This window comes from Macrobrachium nipponense, chromosome 19, assembly GCF_015104395.2.
Source record: "Macrobrachium nipponense isolate FS-2020 chromosome 19, ASM1510439v2, whole genome shotgun sequence".
Classification (NCBI taxonomy): Eukaryota; Metazoa; Arthropoda; class Malacostraca; order Decapoda; family Palaemonidae; genus Macrobrachium; species Macrobrachium nipponense.
Window position 1 is genome coordinate 61,864,003 of NC_061088.1, and position 22,550 is coordinate 61,886,552.

The window sequence follows — 22,550 nt, forward strand, 5'->3', positions numbered from 1 at the left end:
ACATATATATGTTAGCAAAAGTAGGACCCAGAGGGCTTCCCATGGCCATCCCCTCAGTCTGCTTAAAAACCGTATTATTAAAAACAAAGGGCCTGTCCAGTACGCCTAATTCTAAAAGCAACATAAATTGCGTTCTATTAAAATTGTTGAACAAGCAAACGTCAGTGGGGAAATAGCCTCTCTAAAATGATGTTGATAGTCTCGATAACGGGAACATTTGTAAACAGAGATTCCACGTCAAAGCTCGCCATGTACAGATACGAATCCTGCGTGATAATGTCATCTTTTAAGGAGGCCGAGTTTAGTAATGTGTAATTGTTGTGAGTCAGTGGTTGGAGTAAAGGGACAAGAAATTAAGCGAGTTTATAGCTAGCAGTGTTAATGGAAGAAAGGATGTGTCTCATAGGAATTCCTTCTTTGTGTATCTTTGGCAGTCCGTACATAATTCCATATGTAGATCCTGTTACAAAAAGGTCCTGATACGCATTTTCATGCATTGCTTTGCTTTGTTTTAGTGTTCTTAGAAATCTGTTGATTTTATCACCGGGTTTAGTAATATTGTAAAGGTCTGGGTCACCAAAGATAAAAATGTAATAATTACCCGTCCAGACAAGGGTAAAGGTACAGTTATCCTTGACAGACATGACTACATAAAAAAAAAAATGAATGACATTTTAAACGGCTCTTCAAAATTGGTGACCCAGACCTTTACAGTATTACTAAACCCGAACATAATATCAACAGATTTCTTAGAACACTAAAACAAAGCAAAGCAATGGATGAAAGTACGGACTGCCAAAAATTCACAAAGAAGGAATTCCTTTGAGACCCATCCGTTCTTCCATTTACACTGCTAGCTATAAACTCGCCTAATTTCTTGTCCCTTTACTTGTGCCTCATCTTGAATAGTGTGGTGTTATTTAGAGGGCACTATTGTAGATTGGCATTGAACTTTCCCTGCGGTTTAGGTATTATTCCTGGAAATTGAGGCATCCAGGAAATGAATTCAACAGCAGGACGAAATGTTGAATGGCTAGCCTGTCTGTTCGTGTTGGTAACCGAATACTGCAGGTGATTATTTATTATGCAGTGTGCATTCATATGCGCTCGACATGATGGCATTCCATTGTCCTCTTTGTACAGTACCATGATTGCACTTTGCTTTTGGAGACTTGAGGGCTTTTTTACGCAATACAAGTGCAATTATTTTTAAGGGGAGATACAGAGCCTTATATGAAACGTGTTTTTTTTATGATTTACTTCATTAGGGTTTGTTTATTTTTCAGTGAATTAGTAAACTGGGTATGCACATAATTGAGAGAGAGAGAGAGAGAGAGAGAGAGAGAGAGAGAGAGAGAGAGAGAGAGAGAGATCTGTTCCAAGTTTCCTTTGTATGACGTTCTCATGAAGGAGAGCTGCCTTATAAGTTTTGCATATTCATCTTCAGGAAATTTTGAATCGGAAATACAGATGATGGTTTTGAGAAACAGAATTCAAACTCAGGGTTTGTTTCAATGAGGCAAATTGTTACGTATTGAATGAGGAATATATACCGTTAACTTTGTGAGTTTTCACTCGTCCTGTTTGTCCCTAAGTCAATCCCCCTATTTGGACATGGCGTGTGTCCAATACTTACGTGTGAACCCTTCGAATAGTACTTTCTGTTTTTATTGAAGCCTCCACTTTATAGTTGGAGTGGTTGTTTGATCCTTTCATCTGTAGTTTGTGTCTATTTAATTCGCCATTGTACTCCGTGTGTGGGCATGTTCAATTCTCATATTTGTACTTGGAGTCTGTGTGTATTCAGTGCTCCTCTTTGAAGCTGATGTACTTAGTCTGTCTATTAAGTCAAGCAATTTGTACTTGGCGTATTTATAGAATTACCTTAATTAACTTGTCTTCTCTTTTCTTCTCGTTTACCCTATAACCTATCCTCACCCCACCCCACTTTCCTTTCCCCTCTCTCTCTCTCTCTCTCTCTCTCTCTCTCTCTCTCTCTCTCTCTCTCTCTCTCTCTCACGGTGAATTTCTGTACAACCTGAAATGAGTTTTCTTTCCAGGTAATATTGGCTCTTTCCTTTCAGTCCTTTTGTGCCCCTGAGACCTTCTTCCTTGGAATCATGTTACCATGAAGGTTCGCTATTGAGGCCTCCTTCAAGAGGCAATGTATCATACTGTCTAGGATGGAGAGTAAAGATACCGTAAAATTATGACATATTAATATACTCAATGAATGATTACCATGTAAAAAATGTATACATTGTCCTTATCCTTTTAATGTGGACGAAAGATAGGCAGAGGTATAGGCATTTGCCTTGAGCAGTGAGTGAGTGTACTCCTGTAATGTAAAAAATAGGAAGATACATATGTGTATACCACGAATAATTTCTTTTCGTGTGAAACAAAAGTAGACAGTGGATAAACGCTCATCTACATTGATTGAAATACTTTTCCTTTGTATTTCTCGTGCAATATTACTTTATAGTCTTCGCAAAACCTTGCAGAACGTTGATGTGTTTTGATTATATTACAAACCCTACAGTAGTTGAAAGGAAGCCGAATATTCCTATGTTATTCTGGATATCAAAATCTCAGAAATCAAGTAAAAACATTTTTCGGTTACTCGGGGAGTAAGCCTACAAATTAATTTGTTGTTGTTGTTGTGGAGGGGTAGGAAAGCCCACTGGAAGAGGCTAAAATGGTGTTTCGCGTTGAGTTAAAGATACAGGAATTTTAGGATAGGATATTCATGATTTATTTATCAGAAGGAAAATGTAAAAAATAAATGATGTGCATGTTAAACAGTACAGAAAAAGATATTTCTAATAAAATATAGTGTATTTATTTAAATTTTCGTTGTTCTTGGAGATTAAGCTGGCCTTATGCCAGCACGGGCTCTTGCTCATGGAGCAGCCTGTAGTGATCTTCGCGCATAGCGATGGTGAAACAAGGTTCTATTTGATTGTAGATTTTAGCACGTTTTAATTTATTTTAATGTACTGAATTTTGGTTATGTTTCGGTTCGATTATTTTGTGTTTCCACTTATAGCTGAAAATATATGGACGTGTTTATATTAAGTCCTGTGTTTTTGATCCTTGTTATTAGTATTAATTATGAAGACTACTTCACGTTCAGTTAGGAATATAATGTTTACAACTTCCGTGTGAAGGGAAAATCTTGCACGCATTCTCTCTCTCTCTCTCTCTCTCTCTCTCTCTCTCTCTCTCTCTCTCTCTCTCTATATATATATATATATATATATATATATATATATATATATATATATATATATATATATACATATATATATGTGTGTGTGTGTGTGTGTGTGTATGACATAAAATTGCATCTGGAATTTTTCATCCAGTTTGTATGTACAGAAACGTTTATATCTACTAAAACTCATTTTGATGTCAAGGAACACTTTTCATTTTCCTTTTATTTCAAATTATAAATAAATTTGTCGTAGCAAGAGCTCTGTGTTTTAGCGTCAATCACACATCTGGTGGGGAATTTATTTTGTAATTGAACCATGATATTTTCTTCAGTTCATTGCAATAATATAATTATCATCTGCGAATTTTCCTGATCTCAAGTAACTGTACTCTTACATATCTGGAAAATATAAACTGAGGATCTCTAACGAGATCAGGGAATAATGAAATTGCCTCCTGAGTTTATCGAAGGAGGCTCCATCATTATTAGATATCTCTTCGTTTGGAGATTAATGATTAATCTAGTCACTGTAACATCAATCATTGCGATGTGTAGACGTATAGATTGCTATGAGATGATTACTGATAAAGACAAGACAAGAGAAACCCAAATCAGCTTATCAGAAATATTACAAGTAAGAAAATTCCAGAGTGCACTGAAAATATTGAAGTTTATAAAGAGGCTGGGACTATAAAATACTTATGGTAATACATGTGAGCAGGATTAAGAATTGCTTTGAAACTCTGTCACATTCAAACACTCTTAGGTACGGCCTTTTTTTCATTTCAAAGTCCAAATTAAGTATTTCCACATTTATTTATGTACGGAAGTAAGAATGACATTAGATTGAAGGACGCTGAAAACAGGGAGACTAATCCGTTAATAGGTGTCTCATTACTCTGAAGAATATTTGAATTTTGCCCATAAATCTAAACAGCGGAAATGTGCAACGGGGTATTTAGTTATAGTTTCGGAAATTTATACTCTCTCTCTCTCTCTCTCTCTCTCTCTCTCTCTCTCTCTCTCTCTCTCTCTCTGTGTGTGTGTGTGTGTGTGTGTGTGTGTGTGTGACATACAGTTGAACTTGGTAAAGCACTTGACATATTTGTTTTGTTTTACAGGTATGTGTCGTATAGTAACTGACGCCAGAGATGGGTCTCTCCGGAAAGGTATGAAGTGTTAATAGTTCCTTTATTTCTGTAACGTCCAAGTCACTTATTTGTGGAGTGGTAGATATAATTGCTGTCATGTGTTGTAATTCTCGTCATAGAATTGTTTCTGCCCTAATTTTTTAGCTCCGATATAATATGAAAGTCCTCCTCCTAGGTCTTGTTATGTAAAGAGTCAAGGCATTTATAAACTTGAGTGAGGCTGTGAAAGTTTGGCTCGTCTTATTATAAAAAACTTCCAGGTTTAGAAGATACAACTATCCATTAATCTCATTTTAGTGGATATCAACCGCTTGCATCTCTTAGATAATATCCCACATTCATTATCTAAATGAAAGGTAGAATTTGAAGGGTGGAATATTTGTTTGGGTCTCCTAGGCATTGTGTACCGTGTGTCCAAACTTGACAGCTTTATGTGGCTGCCTTGCGTCTCGCGCAAATGACACAAATTTCCATATACTTTATGTGCTCCTTTTCCTTGGGCGGTGCTCATCGGGGCAAGTTATTTTCTATCAGTTTTATAGCGTAATCCTGCTGTTAATTTCCTCCAAAACGTTATGAAAGGCAGACCCTTTAATTCGCGCCAGATTGTGTCTAGGTTCATTTGTTTGTTTACTTAGTTAATACTCTACATTATTTTAACTTTATAAACAAATTTTTTGGCCAAAGGAATGGGCTCATTTCACTCAAGAAATAGACTGACATAGCTTTCAATATTTTCAAGTAGATAGAGCAGATTGACATGTGACAGTTTACGAAAAAATTGTTCGAACGGGATTATGTTGAATGCAGTGACCTCCAGATTTCTCAGTTCGGTAGGAATGAAATATTTCCAATGACTTTCCAGCATAAGTAAAGGTAAGAATTATAGCTGCTCATACTTTAAGTGAGTTACGAATTAAGTGTACCTCATTTGTTTTCCCGAAACGGAAGGTAGATATTTTATTTGCTTCATGTGTTCATTTATATTTCAGAATATTTTGTTTCAGGGTTTGATAATCGCAAATGGATTAAATATTTAGAGTTGTTAATATAGTAGACAGTATTTCAAACTTTCCACCAAATCTATTAATAAACCATACGTTCATCCATGAGATCCACAACAATTTCAATTTTATATTGAATAACTGTTATTGATGCAGCATGATAATTAACTATATTTTTTGCGGGCCACAATTTTCGAACGAAGCTAATTTTTTACGTACGAAATCAAATGCATAGTTACAATGAAGGATGCTTTAGTTTCATTTTATAAATGTATTGGGATTTATGTCCCGTTACATTGGAAAAGGAAACACACTCTGACAAATGATTTGATGAAGAGACCAGCCTCAATAAGTGAATTTCTATTGTGATCTCGTTAGAGAGAAGAGATTACTGCTCAACATTTCATCACAAATAATACAATAATAATAATGATTAAGAAGAATAGTAATAAAGAAGCGAGTTAGAAACCTGTGATCAACGCTTGGTGCATTTTCCTCCTCTTCCTCTTGCCCTAACAAGGGAGTTCAGCGCCTCAGCGGCGTGGTTGGTATGGTATTATCATTCCACCTCGGTTTGCGGGTTCGATTCTCGGCCATTCCATTGAGGAGTGAGAGATGTGTATTTCTGGTGATAGAAGTTCACTCTCGACGTGGTTCGGAAGTCACGTAAAGCCGTTGGTCCCGTTGCTGAATAACCACTGGTTCCATGCAACGTAAAAGCACCATACAACAACAACAACAAGGGAGTTCAGTTGTAATAAAAACTTGAATCAAACACAGCATAAGCAACAGTAAACATCTTAATTAAGCTCCTTTTATCCCAGGTAATGAGCTCTTTGGTTCATTATTTTTCTTTTAATTAAACCATTTTTTATATCTAGGTTCGACCCATCCATATTCCATGATATCACATCGCATAATTTTCGGATTTTCTATTTTTCTGGGTCATAAAAAGTATTGATTTATTGGATTTTTCAGTTTCTTAAATGGGAGCAGATATATATTATTTTATACTTCACTTCTTTGTTGCCTTGCAATTCTTGTAATACGTAGTTGCTAGATACTATATTTTAGATAAATATTATTTTTAACATCTGGAGTTATAAAATATAGACTCTCATATTAAAAACGAAACTATTTACGGTAATCGGTACTCATGTCCATTAGGATGTGTTGGCCCAAGCCTAGATTAAAGTCATGGAGGAAAGAAAGAAAGGTAATTTATATATATATATATATATATATATATATATATATATATATATATATATATATATATATATGATTATAATCACTTTAGCACGTGATTCATTTATCACACATATGTGTGATATATATATATATATATATATATATATATATATATATATATATATATATACATACATATATATATGTGTGTGTGTGTAAGAAATGAAACTGTAATTGAATGGTTTGGTGTCAGTTCGTGATCCGAACTAATAATAATTCGTCCAAGTGAAAATTCAGTAGTTAATTAGCAGAATCTAGTGTCGCCTAATTAATTAATTCATTTAATACTGAAGTTATTTGGAGATCGACACTTGGCATATTGCAATTTTTCAATGGAATTGTTTGATCCCTATCGCATTTTGCGAGAGTTGTCGATTGTATGTACTCATGAAAGAGATCAGAATCCCAGTTTAGTTTTCAATATTTGAGGAAGTCGAACAACAATACCACTCCTAGTAGTAGTAGTAGTAGTAGTAGTAGTAGTAGTAGTAGTAGTAGTAGTAGTAGTAGTAGTAGTAGTAGGAATGAATATAAAAAAATTAAATAATTTAATAACACGTTAATAGAGTAACTTGCGATTTCATCAGTGAATTATATATCTGGTACATTTGTTTTAACATGGCCAAATTCAGAAAGTATCAGGAATAAGACTAAATAGGTCGATGTATAAAATTTTTTAGTATCGTTGAAGTAGTTGTAATGACAAGATAAGCGTTAGAAACGAAAAAACTGCTAGAAAACCTTTATATAGTTCCCCCTGTCTTACCAGGTAGGCACTACAGAAGGCAATGAGCTGTAGACGGCGTTGAGGCTCTGGCAGCTGATTCAGAGACACCTCTCGATTTGCAACATGAAAGAGTTAGCAAAGCGACTGAGACGATCATTGATCTCGATGCTGCAGTTGCATCGTTGGTGGTTTTAAAACTGCGTAAGGTAGGATGTTTCCTCCAACACATCTGTAAAATATTTGTGTGAATGGAGACGATGCGCGATATAGAATGTAAACTTTATGCAATTAGGCAATAGCTTTCACTGTCGGAAATGCAGTTTGTGTGTGTGTGTGCGCGCGTGTGCGTGCGCTGCGTTCTTGGAATGACCTGTTACAAAAAGAACGATGGACAGTTGGATTCCCTAAAATTCCAAAAGATAAGTCCGGGTGTAGGAGACATGGATTCATCGAAAAGAAGATCGCTCTCTGTCCATTTGATTTTTATTAGAATGCACTATTATGTAATATACCTCTCGTCAAAGAACATCCGATAATATTAAACTGTTACACATGTGATTGGAAATTGATGTCTGTAAATTTCTCGTGGGAAATTAAAGAATGAATTTTAATGGTAAGTTGATCTGATGGCATGAAGTGATTTTATTTTTAGCCAGTTTGGCTTTATATATTAACCGCGCACATTGCCAGAAACACGCTGACATGTATGCTGTTATCTTTTGGATAAACTCTTAATTCTTTGTCACCTCATTTATATAAATTTTCCAATCCAGCTCTGACTGGAATGTATAGGAGTAATCCAAGTTGGTCGTTGAATAGTTCGAAACTGCTGAATTGAATTTCCCAGGACTTTTCTTATTACCGCTTTTTTAAAAGTGTCATGTTGCTGGGATTTCTGTTCCTTCTTCCGGGAAATTTTGATTTCGTTGTTATGGGTCTTTTTTTCGTCAGCATTCAAGTCCTCGTGGGTCTGGTCAGACTCTAGGTCTGTCTGGTCACGGCCATGCAGAATGTTTGGTCGCCACTGGGGAGTCTGGAAGAATCAGATCGTTTCACTTGACAAGAGAGAGGAAGACTGAAGCGAAGGGGATGTACTATGTAGTTAAAGAAGATCTGAGAGACAAACAATTGTCAGAGAATGATCTGATGACCGAACCAGGTAGAGGAAAGCTGTCAGAAACATCGTCCTCGCATAGAAGTGGGAGAAGATGCAGAAAATGAATATATATTATGACCTCATGCCCTGGACAATTTGATGGCACCTCGACAGGATGTGGAGACTAATGCTATGCCAGTTGATTAGTGCTTACTAATTCTTTCAAGTCCAGGCTGTCATAGGGAAAGTCGTAGTTCCCAGTTGAAATCGAGGTTATAGAAGATGACTTCTATTCTGGATATTATCCACCCATGTTCCTGATCATGATTCCTGTCCTTGTTATACCATGGGTTCGAATTGTTTTGCCTAAAAGGTAATGATCTCGGGAAGCGTTTAGCATCCAGACAACAGACACTAATGTGCAGGCAAATTGAAAGCAGGTGTGAAACGTGCGATAGACATTACCAAGATTTATGAAAAAGAATTTTGTTTTTCTGGATGGAAACAGGTGTATTTCTTGATGACATCGACGGATTTATTTATTTTTGTACAGGGATTGTCATAATATAATTGGTTATGTTGTGGGCATGCTGTTGAGCACAAATTTCTTAGTGTTTATCATACAGCAGTGGTTATATTCTATTTCAATTATCGCTTACTCAGGGAGTAAGCCCACAAAATGCTTTGTTGTTGTTCTTGTTGGGGGGGGGGGTTAGGAAAGGTCTATGGAAGAGTCTAAAAAGGTCTGAAAAAGGTGTTTCGCGTTAAGCTAAAGATACAGGAATTTTAGGAAAGGATATTAATGATGTATTTATTAGAATGAAAATGTAAAATATAAATAATGTCTATGATAAACAGTACAGAAAAATTATTTCTGGTGAAATATAGCATATTTAGTTTAATTGTCATTGGTGAAACAAGGCTCTCGTGTTTTAATTTACGTTAAAAGTTAAGAATATAATGTTTACAATTTACGTGTGAGGGAAAAATCTTGCATGCATCTCGAGTAAGCTGTAGGTTGGATCACGCCTTGTATTGAATTAATTAATTTCCACTTGTATAACAAAAATGGAACAGTGGGTCACTTTCCCTACTTAATACTTATAACAATAATTTTTCCATAATTGTAATTCTCTCTCTCCATCTCTCTGCATTGATGTCATTCACCCCTTACAATCCTATGGTCAATAAGTGCAATCGCTAATGATGTTCTGCTTTTGGATAAAATGTTTGCTGTTCGGTAAACCAACAGAGGTTCACCAAAATTGATGACGCCTCATTCATAAGGCATTTATCAGTGAAGGCATTACGTATTATTATTATTATTATTATTATTATTATTATTATTATTATAATGCTTCCACGTATTACTCCCAGAGTCTTTGGGATTCATTGGAGCATTCTTAGAATCCTTATTGTGGATGAATGTAAAAGGGAAATATCGCTTCTACTCAGCACATATATATATAATATATATAGATATATATATTATACATATATCTATATATATATATATATATGATATATAGTATTTATTTATGTGTGTGTGTTCAGGATATTGTGAATGTCTACAGGATGGTAAATTAGACAACGAAAACATACAAGAATTTTATATTCTGGAATTAGAATAAAATAGTTAACATCAATGATTTTCTTCAGTTACCCTTCGGCTAAAATGTAGGCAGAAAGAATCACAGCAGGCTAAAGAGCAGGTTTATAAAATGGACCAGTTCAACTGATTTCTAAAGTATAAGCAAAATGATAATACACCGCTGTAACACAGTCCAAGGTAATTAGGAAATAACGCTGAAAACATCCTGCACGATAAACCAAAGCTGATTAGTTTACAACTGTATTTCGATCCATTACATAAGAAATGAATGAAAATAGATGAGTTTGAAATTAAATGATAAATATGATAGCTAACGTGAAATTTTTAATTAAAGCATCAAATTTGTGTAAAATCTGAACTCGGCTGATTTCGTCCAGACCAGAAGCAGACGATTGTCGAGGAGGCAGTTCAAAATTTCTAGAGTTCATATTCACAATAGGGTAGATAGTACAGTTAATTCTGTATCCTCTAGGTAGCAGAGAAGCAGTGGTTATGCTCAAGAAGGTCGAAGTTTCGAACATCTTGATATGACAGTGAAAGTATTCCGCAGCTAAAGTTAGCCAGTTGAGGGTAGTTTCAGGGTCTTCCACCGCTGTGTAACCCGCACAGCCTATCGCACCAACGATCATAAAAGTAAACTTGAACGAGCCTAGTATGTGTTTCGAGCCATTTCCGAAATGAACATTTAGCTCAGGAATCTTTCGCTAATGGAAGCATCCAATTAATATGAATAAGTGTTCAAAGTTTAAGTTTACAGAAATGGATCGAATTACGTATGTTCATCAGAATTTCAAATGTAAAACCCAACATTTAGTAGTAAGAAAGAATTTTATGTTAAACAAAATCAAAGCGTAGAAGTATGTTCGAAATTCAACAAAGGCCAAAATAATGAAGTAACTTCCAACGCAAGGAGATAGGGAACATAAGAACGAACAAATAGTGACAACCTAAAATATCATATTTATGATTTTTCATTACAAAAATACTGAAAAATAACTAATCAGGTTTTCATTTATGTACGTATATATATATACGTATATATATATATATATATATATATATATATATATATATATATATATATATATGTATATGCCTACATAAATACTTCAAAGACGTAAAAAAAGGAAATAGGGGTTACAGCTGATTATTAAACTTGGACCTTTTATTAATTGTGGTAGGACCCCTCCTACAAACACCTATCTTACTACCATTTATATTATGAATTTCTACCACATAGGTTCAGTCCTGTTAAGATGGCTTAAGTAGCAATAAAGCAGACACCGGTCAGTGTCAGCAAAAGTGTTTCATTTATTCCCTGTGGTGTTTCCTTTTACTGTAAATTTCCGTTTCAGCGATTGATGGCCTTAGTTGCCCCAGTGCTTGGCATAATGCCAAAAATCTATATAAATCAAATCAAATCAAACCCTGTGGTGTTTAATATATATAACATATATGTATAAAATTATATGTGTGTAAGTGCTTGTGTTTGTTTCGTAACACCTAGTTCTTCGTTTAGTGTATTACTTGGTATTACTTTTCATACTCCTGAAGACATTCGTCATTTAAGACATAGTCTGATTATTCAATTCATTCATGTTTTCTTCCTTCATTCGTCTGTTATACATTGAAGGTTTGAGCTGAGACCTGAGGAAATCGAAAAAGTTTAAAGGAAGGGAGAGGATTGGGGCCAAACCATATAGGAAGCGATAGACCTTTAAGCCTCTTCAGGTTACAAAACCCCGGAAAATATGAGCAGGAAAAGAATTCGAAAGATTAGCATTAGAAGAAAAGAGGCAGTCACAGTCTCGATTTTGCGTGAGATTGTCTGGTCTTATAAAAATTATGTAACACACAAGTCTAGACGGAGATTTGTTGTTTGGCCTTGTGTAAATTTACATTTAGAGTATTGTATTCTAATGTGATGCATACTGTCGTGCCTGTGTTTGTGTGTATGTGTGTGTATGTTGTAATGTAAAAATATACGTGTATGTTAGTGAAAACTCGAGAAAATATTCATTAAACTGTCCACAAGAGAATTATATGATATAACTTTCTTTATGTAGTCATATATACATTAATGTATTAATGATTATTGTTTACTTGTCGCTGTAAAATATTGCCATAATGATGCCAGTTTTATACGATATATTGCAATGGAGACTGACCAAGCAAATCCTTTAATTTATGTTGATTTGATTCATATTCAAATTATATTCATTACAATATAGGAAGTTGAAGGTTTATTTGTAGAATATGGCCTGCAGTAATTGCAAAAGATGTTTAATAATAATAATAATAATAATAATAATAATAATAATAATAATAATAATAATAATAATAATAATAATAATAATAATAATGTATATTGAGGTGGAAATAGTAAGAGAGGCTGGTTGATGGAGTGGCAGTAGATCAGTAAGTGGTTCAGCAGTACTGTCATTTCAGTTGTCAACCGTAATTCATTGTTACTGATCAAAGCGATTTAATTTCTTATGAAGTTTTAATGATTGACGTCAGGTATTCTTAGATTTATTAGGTAAAAGTTATTAGATATCTAATTTCCTCTGAAATCTGTCAGTATGTTGACGTCGTTGGTGATCTTAATTGGATTTCAAAATACTTATAATAAAATAGCCACTGATGTCATCAGATCATCTTATTTACGTCCGAAATGAGAAAAATATGATGTGGAAAATACGATTTATGGTGCGCGATATTTTCCACCGACGTCGTTTGAAATACATTAAATCTTGCTTGGATGTTCATTTAATATTTAATTTTGCGGTGAAAGTGGTTAGTTTTGGAGTTTATTATTAATTTGCACAGTGTTGCGCACCAAAATACGGTATGTGAAATTTCATAGCCAAAAATAATGTTCAGTTTCTGAGCAGTCTTAGTTTGAACAAGAAGAACATTTATTAGCTCAATGATGGGATGTATTTTAGTTTGAACATTACAGTTTACTCTTGAATATTAACCCTTAACAATCAGTAGATCTGAGTAATGTTAGATGGCAGGGAATAATACCCCTCTGTTTCTTGGTTTCCTAATGAGAGTGAATCTCTCTCTCTCTCTCTCTCTCTCTCTCTCTCTCTCTCGCTCTCTCTCTCTCTCTCTCTCTCTCTCTCTCTCTCTCTCTCTCTCTCTCTCTCTCTCCAGAGGATTTCGCTTCTTAGTGTAAATAAAGTAACTACTCAAGTTCATCACATATGAGGTGATGCGAATGTTTTGAATTTTTTCGTGGTCTCGAACTTTGTTACATTTTGTAAGGACTCATCAATATGCTATAGCCAGTTAACAGTAATAAATTTTGTCATTATTAAACCTTTCCCCAACGGGGGCGGGGGGGGGGGGGGGGGGGGGGGGGGCTGCACAAGAAAAAAACGGCCAAGGCCACATTCATTGCTTCATAGCGACTGTAATGTGAATAAACTCCCTTTGCAGAAAACATCATCGTTATCAGCTTCATATGCTTATATAGATAACATTTTCAGCAATGTATCAACAACAACAACAAACACCCCCCCACACACACACACCCACACACACACACACACATGGCCATTCACCTGTCTTACACGCACTTTGCGTCTTCTAAAAAAATTGAGGTAGCTTCCAAAATTTTATGCCGCATATCAGCACTGTCTATGTCTTCTCTTTACTTCTTACTAATTCTTTCGAATTATACACATCTTTCTCGCTATTCGACCTCCATTCTTCCCACTTGGCCAGAGATTCTCAAAACAGTTTTTCCTTCATTTTTCCACTTCTCCTTTGCTACTTATCTTTATATACCCTTTTCTTCATTCGTGTTCATCATTCACTCTATACTTACGTAAAGGAGAGTTGGTCAGCAATCCCTTTATACTTTGCCAACTTGCCTTCCGTAAGTACCCCAAGTCTCCTCTCAGTTTTCTCTTCTCTCATCGTATAACACACACACACACACACACACACACACAATGTATGTGTGCGTGTTTGGCATATTTTGTTAAGTAGTAGTCATAGGCAAATGGTTCCTTGTTACAGACAGCCTTTGCTGGTCCTGTCGTATGAAGTCAAGATGTTTTATCATGGTTTATAAAGATAAGCAGATGATACAGAATTTTTCCTTTTGTGCTATTTTTCTCCCTGCGTTATTCAGAAATATTTTATGGCTCGTAGCAGATTTAAAGTTTGAAAGGCGGCAAGTTAGTCTTGCAGATAAGGTTAGGAGACAGAAAGCTTAGTATGGTTCCGCGAGTTTCTGTTTTGACTTGGAGGAGGAAAAGGGAGCTATGAAACGAAGTCAAACTTGATAAAGATAATTAACAAGTAAAAACTGCGCCAAAGAATCGAGTTTCTGTACAACGTAGAATGCTGTATAAAACCATCAACTATAACTGGCAGGTCTTCAGTTGCTCAACAGATGCGGTAGAGTGAGGATGCGTCCTTTGCTCTCAGGAAGCGCTGCCAGATGCACGAGACATGGCTAAATTTAACCTTGAATAAAATAAAAACTACTTAGGCTTTGGGGTTGCAATTTGATATGTTCGATGATTGAATGGTGGATAATCAGCATGCCAATTTCCAGCCCTCTAGATTCAGTAGTTTTGTAGATCTGAGGGTGGACAGAATAAAGTGCGGACGGACAGACAAAATCGGCACAATAGTTTTCTTGTACAGAAAACTAAAAATGCGAAAGGTCCATTATAACATTAAAACACAAAAGAAAATTGGTGCTGGAAGAATTGATATCAGGAAATTTTACCTAAAATTTAGGAAGTTTGGCATTTTGCTATACGTAGACATGCTGTTAGTTTTAAAAATGATTTGTTTTCCTTAAATATAAAAAAAACTTTGTCTAGTCCGTGATGATGCACGATAATGAATCTATTATATGACAGGGTAGTTTCTAAGTTTCATTAGGCATATAAACATATTCACTTTATATGTCGAAGGGCTTTCTCTCCATTCAGAACCTCTGTTCAGCGCATAGCATGATTTTTGTTGGTGATTCCAGGTGGTGCTGATTTTAGGTGATGATTATTTGGAGCTATTGTCAGTCCTAATTTGCCATTGAAAGGGGTTTTCGTCCATTATCTGTAATTTCTCCCTGAATGAGTTTTTCTGACGGATTTTAGGGAGGACTTGTTTAAGGAAAACGTCCTTGAGATATGGAGAATTGTTAAACGATGCTCTTTTTATTTCGTAAACTGTCTTTTTGGAGAAAGAGACTGATGGGAATTGCTGTGCAGAATATTCAAGTCAATTTGAGGAGCTTTATCAAATACGCAGGAATTGAGTTCCTATACGACTATTTGCTTGAGCTTTAAGTGTTTTTCTGTTTCTCTTAATGTCAGTATCAGTCAGTAAGTGAAGGCTGTTAAGAGCCCTTTTATGTCGGGACTCTGAAAAAGAAGTTTCACGTCAAGTCTTTGGAATTCATATCGAGTCTGGATTCCACTTCAGATTCCCGCTCTCCACTTCCTCTGGGATTTAGACGATTTCGTATGTTCCTTATTTTGGAATTTAACGAGTTTTTACTGGGCTTGTTCTTCTCCTGTTATATTGGTTTCTTTAACTTCAAATATTGAAATGCAAGCGTATATTTTTGTAACCTGTAAGTCTTTGCTAATGGTAACTGGTTATTCTATTTGATCCCTCCTACAAAATAGCGTAGCTTTCATGACGTATGTTTCTTATGCTCTTTTAATCATAAAATGCTGTATTTTCTAAAAATGAAAAACCTAATTCTGAGTCACTCATATCTTTGATACCATACATGTGAATTTTTTGTTTTTTTTTATTTTGGTAGCTTAGGAATCCCTTTCTTCCTAGAATATATTTCTTAATAAAGCAGGCCTCGAATGATCTGATGTCTTTTGTTGTCCCTATAACGTACCCAAGTTGGAAAAATGTTCAAAGCATCGTAAGTCTCGCATATCGTTCCTTGAAGGTGGAATATTATTATAATAAATCGAGGAGAAAGAAGGGGACGATGCCCCAAGATTGTGTATTTCCCTTTTCTTTTACTTCGTAATGTCTAAGCGTCTAAGACCAAGACAGAGAGGCTGGTGAGGATTGTGTAATTTGTAGGACGAGGAATTCAATTATTCTCTCCTGGAATTCCAGTGTTCTTTTTCTTTTCAGTGTTCACTCGTGTCATAAAACCCTTACTTATTTTCTGCTCTTGTCTTCGTGCGTACTCAGTCCTAACGCATATTTTTTATTACAAGGTTCATTTTGTTTTGTTTTGCACACATGCATATTTTACAAAGTACTGTGTTTGTAAGTTTGTTTCTCCATCTTCTCCTACCAAACCGCTGCACTTTGCTGTTTGCAAATTTATCTACACATGCAAATTTGAACATGGAATTTGATGCACTGTTTGCAAACTTGTCTCCATTCATGGCAAAATATAACAGTAGCGAAATTTCGATTCTGAGTCGTGAATCGGTGATAGAGGGCTGACTCTGGCTATGAAGATCATTGGTATAAGAAATGCTTATATGCACGGGGAGACACCCTCAAAAGCACACATTCTCAGTTTTAATGTCGATATTTTTGGCTGTATTTCTTGCCAATTTAGGAATTTCTTTTATTAGTATTTTTATAAGCATTTTTATGGGTGAATAACTATAATTAACTATTATTATTAGGTGGCCAAAAACTTTCTGGTTTAAAATTATTTTAAAAACTTTGTACATGACCACCAGAGTTAAAAGATATATGGAAAAAATGGGAAAATTTTGGTGGAAAACAATTCCATAAGAAATGAACCCTTCTCTTGACGGTGTGGTCTTATTTCATAGAGATGAATTAGCTAGTTGTCATTTGCACGATTAAATCATCAGTTCCCGTTGTATTGAGACTTTCTTTGTAGGATCTGCATTAAATACAAGGAATGCTATGAGCATAGTGGAAAGCTTTCATTTCCCTCAGTAAAGGTAACTTCTCACAGGTTATTTTAGTGTTTTAATTAAGCCGACTCTGCGCTCATGAAGAACAATACTGGGTCATTTATCGCTGTTTTTCAGCTTGCATATTGTTAGGAATCTGGTAGTATATATTCTGCCAGAAGAGTGACGCAACTCAAAAAATTTATTTTTGAGTTATTGATACCAGCATTTTGTGGTAAAAACGTCTTGTTTGTATTTGCTATACTAACCGCTGGTAGGCATGGCGTGTCGCTATTATCAATTGACAAAGTATAGAACTTTTTATTAATTGCTTCTGAAATATAGCAATTTTTTAGGTTTGTGACTGTCACTCCTCTGACAAATGAGCGATGTGTGGATTCGTTTGCCTTGCATGTAACATTTCCCAGAACTAGAAAATTTTCTGGAAAGTCAGGAATTCCTTAAAGAGAATGATTCCGTGTCCCTTCTAATTTTTTCTTTGAAAATAATAATGTCCTCCCTGTGAAATGATCAGGCATCTTATCTTCCTTGTTCCTGTGCTCCAAGTTTGTTTAGAATGCCCTTCCTGGATGTGAACCGCTTTTGTTTTTCCTTTTATGAAGACTATATTCTCAAGTGTTATTTTTCTTAGCAACACATACAATGATTCTGTGTCAGATTAAGTCGGAGAATGACGTTGCTTCTATTCTTAATAATCCTTTCTTTGTTGTTGCAGTGACGTTAATTTCTTCTGAGAAGGGCAGCTCATCTGAAATGTGTACTCTAAGGAAAACTATCTTAAGTTTACTGTTGACAGTCGAGTTGATGAATGAACCAGCCTTTTGTAATATTTAGTACTCGGATTCCACGTAGTTGCCTGTCTTTTAAAGGAAAGTTAGTCCAGTCCATAGTTTACCGTTAGGTTGATATTCGCAATATGAGTACAGTCAACAATATTTTCATGCCTGTGGATCTATACTGTGGTCGTGAAAAATTGCTGAATAAAAATTCAGGATGAAGGGAAAAGGCCAGGTTTTCGACAGCTTTTATGAAGCTCTTAATACCAAGTAGATCAAGGGAACCTTTTTGTCCATAAACAGGATTTAGTTCCTCTAGTCCAGCAGTTCCCGGGGTAAATTACCCCACTGGGGGTAATTTCGCATTTGATGGGGGTAATGACAGCTTTCATTTTGACAGATGATGTAGTATATATATATATATATATATATATATATATATATATATATATATATATGATATATGTATATATATATATATATATATACACATATGTATTATTATTAAAAAAAAAAGATTAAAAATTTAAATCTTAGCGAACGTCCAGCATCTCTCGCCGGCAATTAGTTGTCACCTCAGAGGAGGGTGGAGATTGGGAGAGTAGGGGGGAGGGCTGCCTCAAGTAACGTTTTTTTTTTTTTTTTTTTTTTTTCATATCCGGTCCGAGGTCAGAGGGAGACGGACGCATTATTATACAAAGAATCCATTGCTATTTTTAACCAAAAAGGTAAATATGGGTATTGTCATTTTTCACACTACTGAAGATTTTTTTTAAGTACATATATATATTTTTCCACTTATTTTCAACTGAAGGTGAAATTATTTTATTTTATTTATTTCCAGCAGAAGTATTTATTGATTTATTTGTCATTGTTCACCCTGATGAGCATTATTTCAATTATATATTCTCTCCATTTATTTTCAACCTTATTAAATATATGTTTCTTTTTCAACAAAAGTAATAGAATTTCTTGATATATTTGTTTCAATAATTGAATATAAAGGAAGGTTCAACCAACTAAAAGAGTTGGTTTTACAATAATCATGTACAAAAGAATTGATATGGTGTGGGGGTAACGAGCTTGCTGCTAACCAGGATTTTGGAAAAAGTGGGGTAATGACCAAAAGTATTTGGGAACCACTGCTCTAGTCAAATGGGAAACGACTTTAATGTGGTAGCGATGCTGTAGAAAGGAATGTAATCTAGTATATCCTTACATTTAGAGTCGAAGTGTTTGAAGATGTTCGATTGAACATGAAAATTGACGCACATAATTTGGTCATTGTTATGAAGCAGTGCAAATAAAAACGCCTATAGAGAAACGCTGTCGTTGAAAAAAGTCTGGCGACAAAACAAGATCAGATTTAACGGTACTTATAATTAAGTTATGTAGAGCAGTGAACTTAGTGTTTATCGAATTCCACTCTGTGATCTTTGTTGATCTTTATCATACCATATGGTTGTGGTGTAAGACCGGTTTCGGTGGAGTGTTGTTGGTTAATACGTGATATTAGGGCTCTACTAAGTAATGCAAATTCAGATATTTTTGACATCTGATTATTTTTCTCTTATAAATATTGCTATATTTTACTACTTTCAAGGAGTGATGGGGATGAATTTTGTAAGGTTGCATGATGCAGTTCCACGCTGAGGTTTTCACGGAAAATTTTGATGTGACGATATTTCTCAGCGGCGCAATTGTATTTAAGTGTTAACTAAAATTGATACCGTATATCAAGTGTTACGTCAGTGCATCAACACTTCTGAGTAATTAACGAATAGTTCAGAGGAAGAGGTGTTGAAATGTTGGCCAGTTTTTTAAATTGCATCCTACATATAACATTGGTCTTAATTCTCATTAGAAGTCCACATCAAGAGAAGTAGAGCTTGATTTGATTTCATAACTGTTTTGGAATTGAATTAGCCTTAAAAGGGGTTGCAAATGCTGTCGTGCTTTTCTCTGAGGATGATATTACCTCCCGGGGGTTTAAATCCGTATGATGGTAAGATGAATAAATAGCGGCTTCAACTTACGGAGCGGTGTTAGATGGTCCAGGTTTTCCCCCGGGAGAGGAAAATGTGTTTCACGTGTGTGGGAGGCGTCAGGTGGAGATGACGTGATGCGTGTCGTCTCATCGCTCTTATCAAAGATACTCCATTTATTTCCGGGTGAAAACGAGAGCCATGACCATGACTTTGCACGTTATAATTTTGTGCATCTTGAAGTTTATAAATGGTGTTAATTGTGTTTTCGAAATTTATGTGAAAAGCCAGCCAGTCTTGAGAATCTTTGCTAATGAAAAAATCTCTCTTCGGTAGTTTTGAATATGATAGCATTTTTTCTTATTTCAACACTATGCCGCTTGCACCGTACTGTATGTTGTACGAGTGTTCAGACTTATATCATTTCATTTTATTCTACGGTAAACTCTTACGAGGATTGTTTAAGATTATGAATAATTTGCAAGTTCATTTTCTATGTTAATATCGTTCTGGACATGAGTCGCCCAAAATAAATTGATACTGATCGCTGAATACTCATCGATGATATCCAGATCCAACCGAATAAAAAGTTCGTCAAGGTTCCGTCCCTTACGAAAATTCTATAATCTTGCCCTGTCAACATTTCTGTTTCATAATATAATGATGAAACATACCATGCAACTGGTGTCTATTCTGAAACTGCTACCCTGCCCCATAAAATTTTGCATATTCTCTCTCTCTCTCTCTCTCTCTCTCTCTCTCTCTCTCTCTCTCTCTCTCTCTCTCTCTCTCCACTATCACGATATGTATCACCGGCTGTAGTTGTTAGTATTTGGGAGCAATTAAGGCATTGGAATATCTCTGGCCATTGCCCTTGAGGGGTAAACTTCGTCGAGGTCAGTTGGGATCCCTGTTTGGGAAGTGCTTTGGGCCGTGATGCTTTTGATTTTGAGGAGCTGTACTTGATATATTGAATTGTATACCATTTAAAGGATATCTATTGCATCATATTCTGTTCCAGCATTTTGGATTCATTTAAAGTTGGTTATTGTTAATTTTGTTGGACATAGTTCAAGAGGAGGTCTGGTAAATGTTCGAGTTTTTTTTTTATTACCTTAGTTTAGTTATTGATCATTAACATATTTCAGATACATTGATGCTGTCTGGACGGTCCGCTTACAGCTAAGAAGCAACCATCTTCAGAGTAAATAATCTCTCTCTCTCTCTCTCTCTCTCTCTCTCTCTCTCTCTCTCTCTCTCTCTCTCTCTCTCTCTCTCTCCCCGCTAGAAGAGCATCCGCGAAATTTAAGATTTAAAGATTTTCTCTTCAGTTATACCAACCAGTTTTACTGATTTTCTGAGATTTTTTGTAGTAGTATTGAGTTGATTTTAATAGAAATTTTAGTTTGATTGGTGAGAGTTGGTAACCACGATTGACTGAATCTACCTGCTGGGTGAGTGGTGTTGATTGCTTGTTACTCGAGTTTAATTAAACAAAAAAAAGGGAGAGAGAGAGAGAGAGAGAGAGAGAGAGAGAGAGAGAGAGAGAGAGAGAGAGAGAGAGAGAGAGGTCTGCTTTTGAGTCATTGGAGTCTTAGGGGATTTCATTACACTTGAAATGAAATGAAAATGATAAAGGCAGAGCCACCTAACAAAAATGTCTAACGGCAGTTGTAGACCTAATTCCAGGAGGACCCACGGAATTGGGTTTCGGTGGCGGATTTGATATTCTTTAAAACTGTAGCTTGGAGCCCATTTTGTAGTTATCTGTAAAAGAAAACTATTGTGCCGACTTTGTCTGTTCTTCCGCCGTCAGATCTTACAAACTACTGAGGCTAGAGGGCTGCAAATTGGTATGTTGATCATCCACCCTCCAATCATCAAACACCAAATTGCAGTCCTGTAGCCTCAGTAGTTTTAATTTTATTTAAGGTTGAAGTTAGCCATAATCCTGCTTCTGGCAGCGCTATAGGTACCACCAACTTGGACCACCACCGTGGCTAAGTTTCAGGAGCCGCGGCTAAGAGTTTTAGGGGCTGTGGCTGAGGCCACCACAGGACAGAAATTCGATTGCACGGACGAAACATTTTTTACTTGTTTTATTTATTGTTGAAATCGTTTGAGGTTCATGCCCAGTATTTTGCAATATATTTTTTTTTACTCCTAGTGAAATGAGTCCTTAATAATTAGTTATCTTTTTTTTTATCCTGGTCTTTGACTGCCAGGTTATTAGATTTAAGAATTAGATGTAAGAATTGACGAGACGGGACCTTTTGGTGGATTGATCGATAACCCTTATCCCAGTGTTCCAGGGTCAAGGAAACGATACCTTCGGCGCACTCACGATGATTTCGGTAACTAAATATAATATTCAATTTGTGACTGATAGCACACTTTAGTGTTCGGGAGAGATAGAAATTCATGTTTTAGGGTCTCCCAACACTTGTTGTGTGTTTGTGTGTATGTGTGTGTTGTTTTTTTACAAAATTGATTTTGGGCATTTGTGAACTTAGACTGATTTCTGAGTTCTCTAAGTGAATTTAGGAGGAACTAAAGGATGTTCGTTGAGAGGTATTTCATATTTATTCTCTCAGGACACGACGCACAACATATAGCAGTTATTGTAGGGTGTTAACGAACACCATACTGCATTGTATTGCCCTACTCACTGGGCATCCCAGAGTCGGTGCAAGCAAACAAAGTGTGACGTGGTCTAAAACTCTTTCTGTATATTGCAGGAAATACTGGTGATTATGTGCAGGATATTTTCAAGTAGAATTGAGAGGTTCCATGGTTTTTGATTTGTCTCGAAGCGAATTTTGTTTC